This window comes from Mercenaria mercenaria, chromosome 17 (assembly GCF_021730395.1).
Source record: "Mercenaria mercenaria strain notata chromosome 17, MADL_Memer_1, whole genome shotgun sequence".
NCBI lineage: Eukaryota > Metazoa > Mollusca > Bivalvia > Venerida > Veneridae > Mercenaria > Mercenaria mercenaria.
In genome coordinates, this window is record NC_069377.1 from 8020642 (window position 1) to 8035458 (window position 14817).

The window sequence follows — 14817 nt, forward strand, 5'->3', positions numbered from 1 at the left end:
ATACATTTGTTGTTCTTGATTCCACATTTAATACGCGGACACACATGTACTTAACCCAGGAAATTCTCTAAGAATCGATTAAAATGCATTTCAGATAAGTTTGTAGAGATTTATTAAAGTTTAAATATATTAAAAATTTAAAAGCGGGACAAAATCTTGATCGATATGAAACTAATCAATTTCTACGACCACGAAATTCTAGCCTCACAGCCGTATCCAGTTAGTTCATATAAGACTTCTACACCTGTGCAAAAGTCATTAAACGTAAACACATTAAAGCCATCGGCCTCCTATTCAACGTAAGATTAATTTAAAAAGCTGAAAGTAAATAGCGTTTTATGAGAAAATTTACAAAATATCTTATACATATTATTTTCATTATTAATACGTGCCATGCACTTACTATTTCAGTTTTCTTAAGCTTTTTTTCTAAAGCTGCAGTTGCCGCAAAAAGTACAGCCATGATAAAAACGAGTAAAAAGACATTATATAAACAAATTACAATGGAAATCTGTTTTGCGATGTCTATGAGCGACATTTCACTGTTTATTTCACTATTTACTTAAACATGAGCAGCAAAATAAAATATTCATAGAGCTATAGCGTCATTTTATTTTCGATCATAAATAATAGGTTAGAGACATTAGATTATAATGGCGGACATTCGCGTGACATCGTCTACTGTATAATTAAGTTACAAAAGTAAATAATTGATTTTAATTTTTTTCACATTTTGAAAGCTAAATAGATGCCATAACTTTATAACTTTTATTGTATTAAAACCTTAAATTTATAATATAGGCTGTTACCACGTTTTGAAATAAATAAGGAATTCAGAATAAATGAAGGTTTGGAGTACAATGCGACATGGACAACACTATGAAGGCTTGACAGGATATGAGCTAGAAAGTAAGTAGACATTTTTATACATTTTTTTTCTATTCAATTATGTAAGATGTATTGCTGAAAAACAAGTTTACAAATTGTTAAAGTTTTATTTCGATTCACCCATGACAGGCCATATGTGTTGAGCAGGTCATATATGTTGAGTAGGCCATATGTGTTGAGCAGGCAATATGTGTTTAGTATGTTATATATATGTTGATCAGGCCGTATGTTTTGAGCATGTAATATGTGTAGAGTAGATCCTAGGTGTTGAGCAGCCCATATGTGTTCAGCGGGCCACATATGTTGAGCAGTACGTGTTTAGCATGTCATATGTGTTGATCAGGCCACATGTTTTGAGCAGGTCATATATGTTGAGTAGACCGTAGGTGTTGAGTAGATCGTATGTGTTGAGTAGGCCATATGTGCTGAGCAAGTCATGTGTGTTGAGCATGTCAGGTGTGTCGAGTAGGTCGTGTGTGTTGAGCAGGTCATATTTGTTGATCAGGTCGTGTGTGTTGAGCAGGTCATATTTGTTGAGTAAACCGTTGAGCAGGTCATTTGTGTTGAGTTGGTCATACACGTTGTATGTAAACCATATATCTTGAGCAGGAAATATGTGTTTTGCAGGTTATAGACCTGTGTTGAGTAGATCATAGGTGGAGAGCAGGTCATATGTGTTGAGTGGGAATTATGTGTTGAGCAGGTCATATGTGTTGAGTAGGCCACGTGATCAGCAGTCATAGATGCAATACGTGAACTGTTTGGCACTCAGGAAAATATTTTGTCACTAATTAAACTTTTTAACAAATTAACTAAATACACAAGGCTTCAGTTGCTGAAAATGGGACTATGATATTACAATGTACTTTAGTTTTCGGAAACGGATTTTTAGGTAAATTATTACAGAAATTTTGAGAGATGACTATATTTAGTAAAACGTGTTAAGGTTTTAGGTCACTAATAGTAATGTTTACAAAATGGCCTTTGCTTGGTATATTCTGAAAGGTAACCGTGTTTTGTAGTATTTTGCAAATTTTAAACAACTTTTACCGCGCCGTTTTTTATAAATTTTGAATAACTTATGGTGTCTCCTCAAGCTCAAGTAGAGAGAAATTTCAAAGTGATAGCCACTATCCAAAACGTTTGCAGAGAACTCATTTTACCATTAATTTCAACAGAAGAAACATCAAACTGTTGGTAAACAATTATAAAACACAAAATATAAATGTCAATATCATTTTTTCTATGGTGCCTCAAGTAAACAGATTTAATGAGACAGAATTCATACTTCAACATTGAAAAAAATAAGGTCGATTGATGTGTTTCTATTTTGAATTTTGCTAACTCCATTTAAAAATAACCTTAGGGAAGATGTAACACCTACCTAAATTTATTCCACAATATATAATCTAAGAGTGAAAGCAAAATAGAGAGCTTTCACCGCGTGTAACTCAATATTTTTAAAGATGTTTAACTCTACCCCTTCTCTTTAAGTAGTAAATTCACTTTGAACACCAAGAAATCGCTTATAAGATTCATCTTTTTCCATTTTTGTACAAAAAATCAATAATAAGTCTTGAAAGAAGTAAAAACTTACTAGTAAAAAAGGAAAATAAGAGGAAAAAAATGTGGTCCCAGTAGGGCTTGAACCTACGCACCCCTAAGAATTGCAGTAAAAGTAGGTTTATGGTAGGAATTGAATACTCTTCAAAAAGAAGGTTCTCTATTAGTGATCTAATACCTTAAATATCATATTTATAGATAGGAAGATTCCCTTCCCCTACCCCACCCACCGTCTTAGCTTTCACTTTATTGTCATTGAAATGATACATTTTTTGTTTAATAAAATTAAGAGAAACCATATAATAATGTTTTGATTTTACATTGTCCTGAAGTTTGTTTAAATTACATTATATCAACCGGTACATGTAACATAACCAACACAAACAAAAATCTGAGAACAAAAAATAAAGTTTCTGGCTCGTTTTGATAGGATATCAGACTAATGAACATGTATCACATGACAAGACCACGGATATATTCAAACAGCACTCTCTTTTTTGATGTAACCTATTACTCCGCTGACATATTAATATTTCAACAGAAAATGACAGTCATATTTGTTCGGTTTGAGCTTTAATGGGTAAAAGAATCGTTTCATTTGTTATAAAATCTCGGTTTACATGATTTTAAACAGTTCGATTTTCTCTTTCTGATGAAATGTTGTAACTTTAAACATGTATCCCTATCATATGACTTTGAAAATCGATTTTAACATTATATGAGCCGCGCCAAGTGAAAATCAACATAGTGGCTTTACGACCAGCATGGATCCAGACCAGCCTGCGCATCCGCGCAGTCTGGTCAGGATCCATGCTGTTCTCTAACGGTTTCTCTAATAGCAATAAGCTTTGAAAGCGAACAGCACGGATCCTGACCAGACTGCGCGGATGCGCAGGCTGATCTGGATCCATGCTGGTCGCAAAGCCACTATGTTGGTTTTCTTATGGCGCGGCTCAATTATGTTTAATATTCCAAGCTGGCGCTGTATGAATGGAATTGTGATTTTGTACGTTGGTAAAGGAAATTTATATAAAATGATTTATGGGGAGGTCTTTTCATCATCAGAAGTCCCTTTTCAGTATGACATTAGCATGCAGACTAAGTTTGGATGAAATATATTGAATCGTAAACTATAAAAAAAAACAGGTAGTTTGTTGATGGAGCATATTAAATTAACTCTATTTATTTCTTAAAGTTTATTTTGCATTTGCATGATCCTTATTTACTTACATCAATATACTTGACAGATACGTGTACATGTAATTAATTGATTATTGGTCAAAAACTCAGACTTGTTCCTACATAAAATTTTAGCGACTGAAAGAAAGCCGACTCTTGGTCCATTTATGTGTTGAAAATTAAAGCACTGTTTTTAAAATGAAACTAATGTTTACAATTAGTTTTATTTACAGTGAAACCAATAAACAATTAAAAGAAAACCAAGCTAAATTTCTTCAAGAAATTATCAAAAGAAATAGATATAGATATGTGTACGTACACGTGTTCATGTATGTGCAGAAAATCTGCCTGCTGGCGGCAAGTGATTCTGCCTTTGCGACCAGTGTAGACCAAGATCAGCCTGCACATCCGTGCAGGCTGATCATGGTCTGCACTGCTCGCTATTCAGTCAGTAAATTTTCAGTAAACACAGCTGAGTAATAAATAGTATTGCCCAAATTGAATGATAGACCAGTCCATTTTAGAAATTTAGCAGGCTAAGGGCTAAGCACACCAAGCGTCTGCTAAAGAGTGTCAGATTAATTTAGCAGACGTAGTTGTTCAGTACTGAAATCACCTTTGACACCTAAGACGCATGAATTGATACCCTAGATAGAGTCGCACTTTAACACCAATGACAGCGCACCCACACGAATGGTGAGATTCCAAAACGCGTACACACGTGTACGAGAACACATAAGCTTGAGTAAAAATAAAATAGTTTCTATGTTGTACAAGTTTTTAAATAACATAATTGAGCCGTGCCATGGGAAAACCAACATAATGGGTGTGCGACCAGCATGGATCCAGACCAGCCTGCGCATCCGCCAGATGGAGATCCACTGTTAACACCATACAGCGCGAATTGAGATTTCAAAACGCGAACACACTGGAGTACAAGAACACATAGCTCGGATAACAAAAGTAGTTTCCATGTGTAATAGTTTTTATCATAACCATATCGTAATTTGGCGCTTCTAAGAAACAAAAAAAAAGAACTAAATTTTGACCGTTAAGAAAGGGTATAATTTCTTCGACCATGTAGTTATACTCTAATATCTGTATCTAACTGGTTCATAAAAGACGTGCACACCCTTTCAAAAGCTTTTACAATCCCTATGAAATGTAAAAGATATCGGAGTCCTATACGACGTAAGATTCATTTAAATAGATGAAAGAAAACCTGTTTTTATTTTTTAAAAAAATACACAAAATGCATGTATAGTGTACGTCTCCCATTCATAATTGATATTTGAGCCGTGTCATGAGAAAACCAACATAGTGGGTTTGCGACCAGCATGGATCCAGTCCAGCCTGCGCATCCGCGCAGTCTGGTCAGGATCCATACTGTTCGCTTTTAAAGCCTGCTGCAATTAGAGAAACCGTTAGCGAACAGCATGGATCCTGACCAGACTGCGCGGATGCGCAGGCTGGTCTGGATCCATGCTGATCGCAAAGCCACTATGTTGGTTTTCCCATGGCACGGCTCATTTAACATTAACTTACTATGTATTTCAATTTACTTCCGATACTGTTGAAAGCTCCAATTGCCGCAAAAAGTACACCCGTAATACAAAATGAGTAGAATAGCATTACAGTGAAAACCTATGGGCAATATTTCACTGTTTATTTCACCATTTACTTAAATATGAGCAGCTAAATAAAAGATTCATAGAGGTATAGTGACACTTTCTTTTCAGTCGCAAATAATAGGTTACAGATATGGAATATAATAACGGCTTTCATTTACCATTTAAGTTTCAAAAGTAAACAGTTTACTTTAAAAAAAATACATTTACTAAATGCCATAACTTATTAACTTTTATTGTGTTAAATTTTTTAAATTTATTATGTCGGTTGTTCCTACATGATAATAGGTAACACTTTTTGAAATAATAAGGTGCTTGAATAGGGATGTAGAATAAATAAAGGTGTGTATTATACAAAACAATTTGGATAACTAACGAAAAGGCTTGGCAGGATATGGGTTTGAAGTAAGAGCATATATTTTTTATAAATTCGTTAGTTGCATGTATTGGTACCGACGTGGCTCTTGATATGCGTCGTACTTTTTCAGAAAAAGAAAGGATAAAAGCTAAATCAATTTTTTTTGTTCAATTGGTAGATTTCCAAAATAACTTTCAACTAGGTATCATTCTTTTCTATATATACTTTAAAGAAAAAAACAACAAATAGTCGCTTGCTCTAAGATACATTGTTGTGCGTAATTGAAAGAAGAAGAAAAAACTCTGGAAACTACTCAAATTATATTTTGAAAAAAGACGATTTGATTATAACACATTTACTTTCGCATCCCAGTCAATCTAGTGTCTTATAAGATAGGACGCCAGATCACATGACAAGACCAAAAGTGTGATCACTTTTATTTAACATATTACTCCACCGTTACAATAATATTTCAACATATTTGTTCGGTTTAAGAAAAAGAAAGATGTTAAAATGTACAAAAAAATGCGTTTGTTGTTTACCTATTTTTGACTGTTCGATTTTCTTTTACGAATGATTGTTTCAAAACATGTATCTCTATCTTATGACTGAAAATCGATTTTAACTTTATATGATTAATATTTTAAGCAGGCGCTGTATAGACACATTGTACATAGAATTTACATAAAATGATTTATCGGGTGGCCTTTTCATCAGAAGTCCCTTTCTAGTATGTTTTTGTAATATGGACCAAATTTGGATGAAAAAACATTGAATTGCGAGCTTTTAAAGCGGTACTTTATAACTGAGCATAATTATTTTGGTATTTATCTTTTTACCATTTATTTCGTATGATCGTCATTTGCCTGCATCTAAAGACTTGACAGATATAGTAAATTAATTCACAGATATATATAATTAATGAAATTTTAGTCAGAGGGTCAGCATTTCTATTCACAATTTTATAGGCTGCAAGCGCGTGACGTCAGGCCTGTTGCACATTTCATTGCCTTTCATAAACAGACACAACCAAACCGAGTGAGCTATCATTCTGCCAGCAGGCTGCGATCTATGCTTTCAAATGAACTTATAAATCACATTTCATATACGCAATACCTATTTCTGGTATACAAATTATAACTTGCAAAACTCACAGAAAGTCGCATTTTTTTACACATAGCATTTGTAGAAAACTTAATGAAAATTGTGTGTGTGCAAAAGCGTATTATTTGTTTAAAACAAATGGGTCCAGCAAGAAGTTTTCGGTCTTTCCCTGACAAAAACAAAAAGAGTACCAAATTCGTCAGATTTATAAAAACTTGGCGAACCTTTGTATGTATATAATATGCAAAGAATTTGAAAAAGGCCAATATAATAGACCAAATTGTTACAATTCGGACAGTTTATGACACTTTTCAGGTAATAGGCCTACAAAACATCGGTTGTACACCGGTCACTACTGTAAATGCTAATATTCAGTTCTATTCAAATTAAAAATTCATTTATTTTGTGGTCGTTTGTTTCTTTGTAATCCTTTCTATGGGAATGTAGTAAACAACATAACATGTTACACTTAACCTTTTAGCCTGCTAAATTTGTAAAACGGACTGGTCCGTCATTCAATTTGGACAGTATCATTTAGTATTCGAAGGGGTATTCACTGAAAATTTACTGACTGAATAGCGAAAACAGTGCAGAACAAGATATGCATGCTGATCTTGTTCTGCACTAGTCGCAAAGGCAAAGTTGGCTTAATATAAAACATGAAGTATGCCGATCGGTTAACAACTGTGTTAACATGAAGTATGTCGATCGGTTAACAACTGTGTTTTGTAAACAACTCGGGAGAATAAGACGAAAATAGAATATTTCATAATTTGTATAATATTTACTTTTTTGTTTTATAATAATAATAATAATAATTATTATTATTATTATTATTATTATTATATTATAAATGATAATAAATAAGAAGAAGAAACAACTCTGCTTTCATTAAATACTTCATACAAAGTGTACATAGCATAGAAATACTTGCAAATTTATTTTCATATTTTAGAAATCCTTCATCCAGCAACAATCCTAACTTTTTAAAAAAAATCACAACTTATTTGCTATAAAATCAAATTTTAAGGGAGTTAACTCACATTTACCAAAGACGGTCGTATATATTAAAATACCATCAACAACAAGTAAACAATATCATTACCGTAAATCAATATGAAATATAATTCATTTCAATTTCTTCGATTTTTATCTTATCAATATTATTAACATCACAAAATGACAGAATAAATTTTATAAAACTGTATTATTCAATTAACAGAATTATAAAAGGGCAGGAAAACATAGCTTACTCTCATTAGTAAAGAGCTTACAGATATACTAAGACACAAGATGCTTAAACCGCCTCGGTAGCCTAGTGGTAGACCGTCCGCTTCGAGTGCGGGAGGTCGTGGGTTCGATACCCGGCCGCGTCATACCAAAGACGTAAAAATGGTACTAGCAGCTTCCTCGCTTGGCGCTCAGCATTAAGGGGATAGTGCTAGGACTGGTCAGCCCGGTGTCAGTATTATGTGACTGGGTGGGGTATCATGCCACGTGTCTACGGCGTGATATTCCAGTGAGGCAGCACTATAAAGTTGGGCATTGTGCTCACTGCTACAAGTAGGCACCGTCGTTTATATGACTGAAAAATTGTTGAAAAAGATGTTAAACCCGAACACACGCACACACACACACACACACACACACAAGAGGCTTAAAATATGTACCCGGGTTTGCGTCCCAGTGGGTATATTAAAATGCCTTAAATGACATATTTTATCACCGGCAAAATATTAATTTATACGTAATAAATACATCAGAAAAACAATTTGTAATCCTACAAGGAAAAGAACATAGACAATACAAAAACAATAGTAAATGAACCATAAAAATTATTAGAGAATATATACTATTCGTTCAGTTTCAATAATTTTTCAAAGTCAAAAGCGTCCTGGTTTTGATTATTTCGTACTCTTGTGTACCATACTATCACTGTAATAAACATGAACTACTGCACTCTAATATTTGATTAAGGTATTGTAATCAAATTACCCATGTGTTCAAGAATAACCTTGAAAGCATATCATTGCTCAATGAATTAATACGAGGGTTCATACCCTAAGTATTCAACTGTTATGTAATGTTTATGGCAGTGTTTATGGCAGTCTAACTCAATCATGTGTTTAGAAATTATACATGACCACTGTGAATTTTTATATTTGAATCATGGTGATCTAAGGCTACTCAACTAGAAGGCATAACTTGGATAAAGTTGTCTAAGAGTTCCAGGCTACGTCAGGCTTAAACTGTTGATTCAATATAAAGTCGAACTTCCATTTGCTCAAAACTTGATGGGACTGGATAAATTTGTTCTAGTTATCTGTAGTTTGAGACATTGAACAAAATACATAATATTGGGATAATCTTTTGGGTAATATGTCTTTCTAAACATTTCTTTTCTTCCGAATGCAATTGTCTTTCAGTTCTGTCGTCAGATTTCGAAAATAAACTCGGATAGAACATAGGACAGTTATTGTATCTGTAAAATATAAGAACTGGAAAAAAAAAGCGCCAAAGCCTCGGAATTTGAATGTAAATGGATAAACTGAATTGATATAATCATGAAGTTTTTTCACCGATCATTAATACCAATCTATACAGCAAATCCGAAGTGCTTAAAAACTCACATTAATCGTTTATAGAGATCATCCCATCATTTTTTAATTAAAACACAATTTTCTTTACCCGTATTATAAACCATATTCATTCGGAGTGAAAAGCCCCACAGCTTACTAAAGATCGATCGTTTATACATCGCTATCATTAAGTCTTTCCAATAGTTTATCAAATATAATTACATACAAGTCTTTACAATTCTCTGCATCATTTCCGAGATTAACGGTTTCCGCGTGAGGGAATTCGTCAAGTAGAAAACTAGCGTCTCTTAGATCGGTGACCATGGAAGGGAAACATTCAGAAACTACTGAGAGTATATCGATTTTCATCTAGAAAAGGATTTTACTGAATGGAAAAAAAGAAAAAGCAAGAAACTCTAAATAATTCTGAAAATAGGAGTTTATTATTGATATAGGAATAAAATAGTAAGTTTATGTTTTTCAAATATAAAAAAAAAAACGTGAAGTACAAATATAAAACAGGACTAAGTAAAAGTAAGTTTAATTTTTCTTTTATTTGTATCCTGTGGATGGACAAACGGTTTTAAAATAAATGCTGACTAAAACCCTTGGGATATATTTGATTTCCTTGTATAGCTGAAATATATGTAGATGCAAATGTTTCATCCAGAGTAAAGTAAAATTTAAAGAAGGGACATATGCATATTAGCTTTATTTTTCTGTGTTATGGTTATGTTTTAATAAAACATGTTAAATAAGAGACTAGCACTGGTTCTTCCCATGAAAGAGGTTTCATGTGTATCGGTACAATACTCCAGGTACGTTAAATTACCAGACTGTCTATTCACAAAGAGCCAGGCTAAGTTAGCCGAAGATGCCTGTATTTAGAATAGATTTTTCTTTCTTTGTCCGGGTTTTTTTCTCGCTCTGTCCCTTTGGTCAGATCGCCTGTGTCTGTGCAGAGGATGAATTTGACGCATCGAGTGGCTGCCTTTGTAGTTTGTACTATGTAAAGCGCCATTGAACGTGTTTATCATCAAATGGCGCTGTATAATCTGTGTATATATTGTAATGTATAACAGAAATTTTCGCAACACCTTACCTGTAATACGACGCCGCCACTTCATTTAGAGACCACTTACTGCTGTAAATTACATTCATTAACCCTTGTCCAGGGGTCTTACCAAAACAATGAACTGACTAATATATACCTGTAATGATCTGACATGGAACCGGAGTCATCTATATCATTAATCTAACACTGAATGAATCAATCGTTACCAGATATAGGGATAAGATATAATTACCTAGTGACACCATTAAGACCGTGCATTAAACACCACGTGCCATTTTGCACTGACCGTTCTAAGGCGGTCCTACTGCAGTATTCCTTACTGTACTTGTAGTTTAGTCATTGTGTGATTTGATTTGGTAAGGCAGGAGTACATCAGTATTGTTACTGATTCCTTTTACTCTTTATAAATGTTTCTGATGGATATTTTCTAGTATTTACAGTAGTTTTCAAAATATGTGCTGAAATATTCTTTTAACGAAGATACTATTTATTAATTATGACTGGTCAAATACAAGTAAAACAATGTCACTATTAGAACTGGTACATTTTAAATCTTTTACATGTTATTATTGTAAATGAAGCACAGTAAGTATTCTCATCCTAAATAAAATCAATTTGTGATTTTGTAAGTGTCATTTAGTTTCAAGCGGTATTTATTACTTCCTACTTTACCATCAATTATGATCATTGATTGTTTGTTCAAGCAATATGTTATTAAGTTGGTTCCAATTTAAGTAAATACTGCAATACTGCTTCGACTAATATGTAAATAATTTTAGAATAAACGCATGCATCATTTGTCTGCAATGTAACAAGCAGTACTGTATACGTTACTTTCATTTCAGTATCTGTATACGATGTATCTAAAAACATTGGACTTGATCAAACATATGAATTTCAGCTCGTTAAGATATTAGAAAAGTCATCATCTAAATATGTTTTAACAATATGCAATGTCAAAAAAGGCAAATTTTGCGAACCTTATTTAGTTTTGTATCCACAAAGTATATTTACTTTATGTCTTACTATCTTGTACCTATTAATTAAGATTTTAATCGCGTTTCAGACAAAACATAACGAATAGATAAACAAAGACACACAAATTAAGGGATAGGCAAGTGGATACATAAAGTATACTCAAAATAGAGACGAACAAACTCCGAAGGCAATTGTGTTTTCCTTCTATCAAATGTGGAGACGTTGTCGGATTTTGAAAAGAGAAGTGAATTTGTTAGAAATGAAGGAACAACTCGGATAGATCATGTTTGAAAAAATATAAATTCATTTTATGTTTAAAACGGTGCGGCAAGGGACTTGGATGAACCGTATCGATATAATCATACAGTTTTTCATTGATCATTAAAACCAGTCCATAGAGCAAATCCGCAGTACTTAGAAACTCGCATTAATAGTTTTCATTGAGATAGTCCCAGCACTTTTTAATTAAAACACTTTTTTCTATACATATATTATAAACCATATTCATCCGAAGTGAAAGGCCTCACTGCTTACTAAAGCTCGATCGTTTATACATCGCTATCATTAATTCTTTCCAATAGTTCATCAAATATAATTACATACAAGTCTTTACAATTCTCTGCATCATTTCCGAGATTAACGGTTTCCGCATGAGGACATTCATCAAATAGAGGTTCCTAAGTTTGTATAAGAGTTTTTTTTTTTTTAGATTCAAACGAATATGTCTTATGTCATTGATTGCGAATTGCAGTGACTAGTCGTTAAGTTTTATTTAGATTGAATCCAATTCAATGGTCACTTCTTAATATATTGAAAACCCATTTCGGCTTATATCTTTAAAAGTGTAAAAATAACGCATGATTAACTGCAAATGTTACTGGCAATACCCTATCTCATAACTGTTATTTCAAAGGACAGACTTCATAAAATACATGAGCTTCAACGCGTAGATAGATCAGACCTCCTCATCTTAAGATGTTTTAGCAATAGAAAAGGTCAAAAAGGCAATGTCTGTGTACATAATTCAGTTTGATAATAAAAAAAATATATTTACTTTAAAGCCTAATTATCTTGTACCAACTAAATTTTAATCACGTTTCATGAAAAATATTTCTAATAGTTACACAAAGAGACATCGATTTGGGGATAGGGAAATGGGTACATAAAATTCAAATAAAATACAAACAAGAAAAAAAAGATCAGTTAAGTTCAAGAAGTAGGGTAATACCAGTCAAGAAAATGGATTTCCAACATGACCATTTTAGTGGCGGGTTTATCCGCTACAAAGGTTATAAGTGTACTTCTGACAATCATAGAATCTTCATTTTGTTCCTAATCACATCAAAAAGCTGTCCATGCGCTACGGTGAATTATCAATGATCAAGCAGTCCTAATTTAACCTGTCTCCATTCATACTAACCATTCAGATTATATAAGATCTGTGGTTGATAAGATACTCCAGCCTATGGTTACATCACTGCATTTCGGCGACCATTTAGATGATTTAATGTGAGGTCATGTAGAGGCCATCTTAGATTTGAAGCACATTTGTATTTGTTTGTTATACATGTATTTTAATAGTTTGGACAAATAGGGTGCTACAAATTGTTCAGAAGAATATTATTGATAGCGCAATTTAAAAGTGATGAATTTTAATACATTTGTATTTCTAATATTATCACAGTGAAGCTTTATTTTTTTATTTGCATGCAAACTGTTTGCTATTGTGTTTCATAAAGCTACATTTTGTACAGGTAAAAATGAGACAAAAAGTAAATACAATACACAAGAGTTGCCATAAAACAGAAAATAAATCTACCAAAATCGGCCCTAATCAGACGTTTCAATGCTTTGATCATTTTGACCGATCGGAGTACACCTTTCAACAGTTAACAGTCGAGATCTGGTAGTTTCCTTACAAGACCAGTACTGAATTCTTAAAAAAAACGGTATTAATCGTGGTCTATTGAAAATTGAAACTTGTGTACTGCATCAAGGGCCACATGCAAAAAATAGTTCTACGAAATGTCTAGACTTATTCTGTAATCTTGGTCCCTCGAGGAAACAGTTCTGGGTATTAAGGAATATACGATTCCCTAATCCTTAATGATTCTTATTAAGAAGAAACTCATACCGTTTATTAAGTAAATTTTAATTATAAAATACCGATAGAATACCGATTATTTGGCAGGTTATACATTTTGTTTTCAAATTCTAGTAAATTTTACATTAACATCTTCTGCACTTTGATGAGATATGGAAAGCATTGCCTTCTTTGCAGTAAAGCATTTACAGATTCGTATCTGCCATTGCAACTTTTAAGCTCGATTATACAGAGTAAATGGAGAGCTGCCCTGCTCCCCGGCCTCCATGATGCACCATCCCCAATATTACTGAAATACTAAAATAGTTGTAGCACATGATCACCAGTATTATATACGACAAACTCAATAGCATTTAGTTGGCAGGCATGTCACACAATGATAGAGGACATTGAGAGGAAGTGCAGTGTGCTTTAATCAAAACTATTTCTTTCCACATTTAATCTCCTATGTTAGTTTAGTCCGACATCGCTTGTGTTTATAATGAAATCTTTTGTATGGGCTATGTTTTACGCTGCATCGTCTTTTGCAGTATGCTATAAGACAAAAGTTTACACTGATAAACCCTAAACAAACAAACAAACAAACAAACAAAACCACTGGCCGTTCGAACTTTTAAAGATATACAACGGAATCACTTCTGAAACTCGGTTTTGCACATCCGGGACACTATGTGGATGAAATAATATAATTCGGGAAATAAAAACGAACATTTCTTTTATCAAATAAGGATGATTAAGTGCAAACACAGTACATGTTTAGTTACTGACCCCTGAACAATAATTCACTGCTCTTCTTGCATCTTGCATAATTGTTTTTAGTTCAGTGATGTACTGATATCTCATATTGACCTGTCTGTTAAATTGGTATTATTTTATACAAACCAGTTATTTGGTCACTAATATTCGAGTTTAGCACAACCCGAAGCCATTTTATTGATGATTATTTCGACTGTCAGCTTTAATTCTAATAATAATAGATAAGTGTGAAACTGGCTATCAACAAACACATTCAAATTCTCAGTTTCCTTTTTAAGAGGTTCCAGGCGTTACATGGCGACGTCTAAATTTTCAAATTGATTTGTACCCGCACTTTATTGTATGCTAAGTCTGATTTTTTTACACCTTCTAAAAATACACTTTTTAAATTGTATTTTTGTACGCCCGAAGGGACGTATTATGTTATGACGCTGGTGTCCGTCTGTCCGTTAGCAATTTCGTGTCCGCTCTGTAACTATTGAACCCCTTGAAGGATTTCAAGGAAACTTTACACAAATGTTCACCACACCGTGACGATGTGCAGTGCGCATGTTTTGGATGTCTCGCTTCAAGGTCAAGGTCACACATAGGAGTCAAAGGTCATA

At 33.4% G+C, this 14817-nt stretch overlaps 1 protein-coding gene across 1 annotated transcript in view; it reads left to right on the forward strand.

Moving 5' to 3' along the window:
• The first annotated feature begins 666 nt into the window (after nucleotides 1-666).
• Nucleotides 667-14817, forward strand: part of LOC123536331 (uncharacterized) — a 41091-nt gene continuing 26940 nt past the window's right edge. The window contains exon 1 of the mRNA XM_053528719.1: nucleotides 667-909. The gene's annotated coding sequence lies outside the window, so the exon portion shown is untranslated. The remainder of the gene's footprint in view (nucleotides 910-14817) is intronic.